The following is a 6,716-nucleotide window of genomic DNA, read 5'->3' on the forward strand; positions in this document are numbered from 1 at the left end:
AGCCACAGGACATGCACACCCAGCAGGGTCCCCTCCTCTCTGCACACGCCTCCGTCCATCCCCGGCAGACGGCTCCCCTTGCAGCTATGCTGGTTGATTCAGTTGTCTACTTGTTTTTCCTCTGACTGCTGTGATTCACGATGACATAGGCAGAATTTTATATTTTAGCCTTTCCCATCTCTCTTAAGCCAGGAATTCACATGCTATGGCTCTCAGGTCAAACCTGAGCTTCCTGGTGTTTTATGTACAGTTTTATGGGAAAGGCATTTGTTAGCACGTCTTTTACTTTGGGGCCATAGCAGCAGAGTTGACCAGTTACAACTGCAACTCTACAGCTCAGAAAGCCGAAAATAGTCACTCTCTGGCCCCTTCTAGATAAACCTGTCTGTCCTTTCTTAAGCCAAATTCCCCTTCATGATTTCCAACTAAGGGATTCTACTTCACTTATCTCCACTTCGTAAACATATCCTTGAAATCTGGAGTCCGTGACTACGTCCATCGACCAGCAGAGGAAATCAGGAAGGTATCCAGGTCTCTTTCTAGGAGGACGTGGGGTCGACAGATATCTGACGCTGCCCCAGCACACCCTTGCTGCACACAGGCTAGTGAGCCTTCTGGTGAAGAAACCATCCTGCGTGTATCGTGCGTGACCTGGCAGTGTGTGGAGAAGCTTCTGTCTTTCTCTCCTTTTATTCTAACAATGAGCCACCACTTCACACCAGCTTCCACTTCCAGGTGGAGAATTCCGTACAGAAAGGCTGGCTCTGCATGGATGCCGGGGAGGGCTTAACCTCAGCTACCCCACCTGGTTTCTTTTACGCAAGGTGCAAACTTCCTCCCAGACTCGAGCAGAGATAACTCCAGACAATCACATGGAATGCAGGGAGAGCGCGAGACCCAGGGAGAAGACGCCCACACTCAGACCACGTGCCAGGCATGAGGAGGAAGAACTACCAGGGAAACTCGCAGCTGACAATGAATCTGCTTTACATCCATCTTTGCAAAAACCCAGTAATGCACCGAGCGAATCTACACAGACAAAGCTTTGCTCTAGGACTTGAGCAAAGCAGGACTCAGATGAAAATAATAAAAACCACACCACCAGTGTATCCTGAGTAATTACTCTGTTTTGCATATTGTATTCAAAGATTTTGTGGGACCACCCTAAAAAAAATTAGCATTATTTATCTCCTGATGAGTTGAACTTCCCTGGTGGCTCAGAATCTGCCTGCAATGTGGGAGACCTGGGTTAGATCCCTGGGTCGGGAAGATCCCCTGGAGGAGGGCACGGCAACCCACTCCAGTACTCTTGCCTGGAGAATCCCATGGACAGAGGAGCCTGGCGGGCTGCAGTCCATGGGGTCGCAAGAGTCAGACACGGCTGAGCAAGTAAGCACGGCGCACAGCATCTCCCGGAGGCTCGGGGGCAAAGAATCTGCCTGCGGATGCAGAAGACACGGGGTTTGACCCCTGATCTGCGTAGACCCCACGTGCAGTGAGGCAACTAAGCCCACGCGCCACAACTATTGAGCCTGTGGTCTGGAGCTCGGAACTGCAGCTCCTGGAGCCTGCACGCCTGGAGTGTGTGCTCTGCGACAGGAGAAGCAGCGAGGAACCCGAGCACCGCAGCTAGAGAGGAGCTCCTGCTCGCTGCAGCTAAAGAAAAACCCGCCCAGCAATGAGGACCCGGCACAGCCAGAATAAATAAAACGACATATCGTTTAGTCCACACTACTATTCCCCTAAATTAATCCACCATCATTAAGGATGAGAAAACGGACCTTTAAAGAGATTGTAGTGGCATCAGGCAGGCACTGGGCGGGCAGCCTCGACAGCCCAGACGCGTGCCCCCAGGCTTGCCCCCAGCACAGCAGCCCCACCAGCATCGTTTATCTCACACACTTGTTTAGAAACCGCCGCACACATCCTCACCCGCTCCTGCCCTGTGGTTTATTTGTCCTCTGCTCTTTCCTGCACTCTCTCGACAAAATAAGCCACGCGTACGCGACAAATGTAAACGGAGTCATCTGTCACTGCTGGTAGATAACGTCTTTCAGTTTTCGCTGCTGCCACCTAGACCTGAGGCCTCAACGTGAGCGCCCCCCCTCCTGGCCTCAGAGGGGGCGAGGACCCGGAAGGGAGACGCTGGGCCCTTTATGTGCAGGGCCCCCAGGGACAGGGCCCGGGGTGCATGGGTGGAGAGGAAGGGAGCTCTGGGTACTGCCAGCAGCTTTGAGCTGGTTCAGGGAGAGCTTTGCCACTCAGGACAGGACAGCCTTGGGCGTGATGCCTGTGCAATGCTGAGGAGTCCAGCTCCTGGTGAACAACCTCGGTCTGATTATTTAGGCCTGGCCGTCCGCAGTTGCAAGGCTTTTGCTGGCAGGTCCCAGGCCAGGCCTGCTGGCAGTCACGCACCACAGACTCTGAAGGGTCCCCCTGGCCTGCTGGCTTTTCACACCCTCGTCTCTCAGTGTCTGGGGGAAGGATCGGACCCAGGACCCTCTGCGGATGCTAAAATTACAGGATGCTCAAGCCCCTCACACAAAACTCTCTGCTTGTGACCTGCACACACCCTCCTGTACACTTCAATCATCTCCAGGTTCATTACAGCCCCTAATATGCTGTTGGCACTATGGGGACGGTTGCCAGTGGGCAGGGAGGTTGCAAATTCAAGTTTCGCTTTGTGGAATTTTCTGGAGCCTTTCCCCACAGTGAGTTGAATGCAAAGATGAGGGATGCGCAGACGCGGAGGGCCCACGGTGCTGGCAGCCCCAGCCCTGGCGCTTCCTTTTCTGGTGTCTCTCTCCGCAGCCTTCGGTGCGGTCGGTGGGGTCGGGCTTCCTCAGGAGCTAGGCTTCCTCCCGGGCAGAAGCGGGGAGGACCTTGAGAGCCCGCCCCACCCTGACCCAGGACCCTGCCCACTCCCCGCCTTCCCCTCCCCTGGCCGCCCCTGAGCCAGCCTCAGGTTCCCCTCGCAGAGGCACAGCCCCGGCCCACTCTGATCCCACCTGGCGGTCACTGCCGCAGGGAGGAAGACGGGACGGGGCTCAGCCTCTCCTTCCGTTTCTGTTTCTGGGCCCGTCGCATTCGTGTCTGAAGGCTTCACTCCGTCATTCTCGGCTGCTGCCCCGGATCGGCAGTGGCTCAGCGTCCGTGTCCAGCTCCCTGAGCTCCAGGCAGACATGCCCGCGGCCCTTCTCCAGTGACGGGGGTGACGGGGAGCCTGGAAGGCGTCCAGCGCAGGGCCGTTGCTGCCATGCCTTTTCCCTCACCTTTTCCAAGGCTTGATTCTAAGCCTCACATCCAGACCTCTGTGCACATGTGTATGTGAGTGTGTGTACGTGTGTGTGCACGTATGTGCACACGTGTATGTGAGTGTGTTGTGTGTGTGCACACGAGTATGTCCGTGTGTACGTGTGTGCACACACGTGTATGTCAGTGTGTACGTGTGTGCACATACGTGTATGTGAGTATGTGGGTGTGGGTGTGTGCACACGTGTGTGTGCACGTGTATGTGAGTGTGTGCACGCACCATGAATTTAGGGAAAAGCTGCCTGCAGCACTCAGTCTGCGACACACTCCCTCCCAGCCCCCCGGAGGAACCCCCCTTTCTCTCTGATGCTCACTTTTCTCCCCAAAGTGGAGAAATTCTCCTGCCCAAAGGGTGGAGCCTGCATCTGGCAGATAAGGCCGGCCTAGGGAACCACATACCACCGTCTCTGCAAAACTAAGCCCCAAGTTCTAAGACACAGATTAGCAACAAACCGCTATCACAAAGCTCTATTTTTCCTACAAAAATAGCTAATGACAAAAATCTACCCTATAACACAGGGAACTAAACTCAATAACCTATAGTGGAAAAGAATCTGAAAAAGAATGCATATGGATATAATAAGAATATATATATATATAATAAGAATATATATATCTCTACATATCTATGTGTGTCTGTACCTGGATCGTTTTGCTATACAGCTGAAACTAACACAGCACAGTAAATTAGCTATGCTGTGCTGAGCTGCACTTCCTCACTCAGCCGTGTCTGACTCTTTGGGACCCCATGGACGGTAGCCCATAAAGCTCCTCTGTCCATGGGGATTCTCCAGGCCAGAATACTGGGCTGGGTAGCCTTTCCCTTCTCCAGAGGAGCTTCCCAACCCAGGAATCGAACCCAGGGCTCCTGCATTGCAGGCGGATTCTTTACCAGCTGAGTCACCAGGGAAGCCCAAATTAACTATACTTCAATTTAAAAAGTGAACTGAAGAACAAAAACAGCAAATAGCCTGTCCCATTTCTTAATGATTTTGTTATATCAGGAATTTTCAAACAAGTCTTGCTCCTCATTAGCAGGCCTGGGTCTCACATCATCCACATCCTTGTGAAGCCAAACAAAGCAGAAAAAAAAAAAAAAAAAAAAAACGAGACTTGCTCACAGTGTTGTTCTGTTCCTAGTTTTTGCTGACTGGGACTAAACGCTGCCATATGCTGAGAAAACATCCAGCGTTTGCATGTCGGGTTTTTTTCTTGTTTAGTTATATCTGGTCGAGTCACGGAGCCGTTGGCTAAGAAAGCCTGTAATCTGTACTCCGTGAATAACCATGTAATCGAGCGACTGCAGTCACGGCTGCGGGCTGCTGTGTGCACAGTAGTCATTGGGGGTTTTTTCTAATTTTTTTTTTTTTTCTGGAATGCCCAGAAAGGGAGCACACGAGTTGGTTCTCGGGGCTCCAATCCTGGAATCTGCAGCCTTCTCCCAGGAGTGACGAAGGTGAGGGAATCCATCTTGGGAGAGTTTCCCAGGGTGATTTTCTGGGTTGGTTTGTTTGCTTTGGGTGGAAACTTGGGAAAAGCTAGAGCTGTGCAGAACCCACTTCAGTGTTTGGAAGGGTCTTTTCAGAGCTCTGTGTCATGGGAGTAACTGTCTGCAGACAGGCTCCCCTCCTCAGAGCACCAACACAAGCCTACTGCTTGACATCTCAACACATAGAGGGGTGGGCGGATGGATGGAAGGGTGGGTAGATGGATGGGTGGGTGGGTGCATGGGTGCATGGATGGATGGGTGGATGGGTGGATAGATGGGTGGGTGGATGGGTGGGTGGGTGGATGGGTGGATGGGTAGATGGCTGGATGGCTGGATGGATGGATGGGTGGATGGATGGCTGGCTGGATGGATGGATGGGTGGATGGATGGATGGATGGGTGGATGGATGGGTATGGATGGGTGGTTGGGTAGATAGATGGATGGATGGGTAGATGGGTAGACAGATGGATGGGTGGTTGGATGGATGGGTGGATGGATGGGTGGATGGATAGATGGATGGATGGATGGGTGGGTCAGTGGGTGGATGGATGGATGGATGGGTGGATGGATGGGTATGGATGGGTGGGTGGATGGATTAATGGATGGATGGATGGGTGGATGGATGGATGGGTGGATGGATGGATGGATGGGTGGATGGATGGGTATGGATGGGTGGTTGGGTAGATAGATGGATGGATGGGTAGATGGGTAGATGGATGGATGGGTGGTTGGATGGATGGGTGGATGGATAGATGGATGGATGGGTGGGTGGGCGGGTGGGTGGGTGGATGGATGGATGGGTGGATGGGTGGGTAGACAGGTGGATAGATGGATAGGTGGATGGAGGGATAGATAGATGGGTGGTTGGGTAGATAGATGGATGGATGGGTAGATGGGTAGATGGATGGATGGGTGGATGGATGGATGGGTGGGTGGATGGGTGGGTGGATGGATGGATGGATGGGTAGATGAATGGATGGGTGGATGGATGGTTGGGTGGATGGGTGGATGGATGGATGGGTGGTTGGATGGATGGGTGGATGGATAGATGGATGGATGGGTGGGTGGGTGGGTGGATGGATGGATGGGTGGATGGATGGATGGGTGGATGGATAGATGGATGGGTGGGTGGTTGGATGGATGGGTGGATGGATAGATGGATGGGTGGGTGGGTGGGTGGGTGGATGGATGGATGGGTGGGTGGGTGGGTGGGTGGATGGATGGATGGGTGGATGGATAGATGGATGGATGGGTGGGTGGGTGGGTGGGTGGATGGATAGATGGATGGATGGGTGGGTGGATGGGTGGGTGGATGGATGGATGGGTGGATGGATGGATGGGTGGGTGGATGGGTGGGTGGATGGATGGATGGATGGGTAGATGAATGGATGGGTGGATGGATGGTTGGGTGGATGGGTGGATGGATGGGTGGGTAGACATGTGGATAGATGGATGGGTGAATGGATGGTTGGATGGGTGGGTGGGTGGACGGATAGATGGGTGGGTGGAGGGATGGGTAGATGGATGGACCACTGATATTCTCAGGACCCAGAATTGCTTTAAGTTGATCATATACATGAGAAAATTATAACGCTTCACAGTGCCAAACTTTCAACACTCCAAGTAACACAATGATTCGGCCCGAATCCTCAATGTTACTTTGAGGAATGACACTCATGAATGAGATGTGAGAGTTTTCAGAAGGTTGCGGGCATTGACATTTTTCGGTCCCAAATGACACCGACTCTGCCTGCATAAAATACTGGTCCTGGCAGGAAGTACCAGCGGCTCCTCACCACTTAAGAATGAAAATAAGCGGCAAACAGGAAACCACGTCTATTTTTTACTACAAGTCAGCCAAACTCCCACACCTGTGCTGTGCGTTTCCTCTGCTGGGCGTCATAAAGGGCAGCAA

The sequence above is a fragment of the Budorcas taxicolor genome, chromosome 19 (genome assembly GCF_023091745.1).
Source record: "Budorcas taxicolor isolate Tak-1 chromosome 19, Takin1.1, whole genome shotgun sequence".
Classification (NCBI taxonomy): Eukaryota; Metazoa; Chordata; class Mammalia; order Artiodactyla; family Bovidae; genus Budorcas; species Budorcas taxicolor.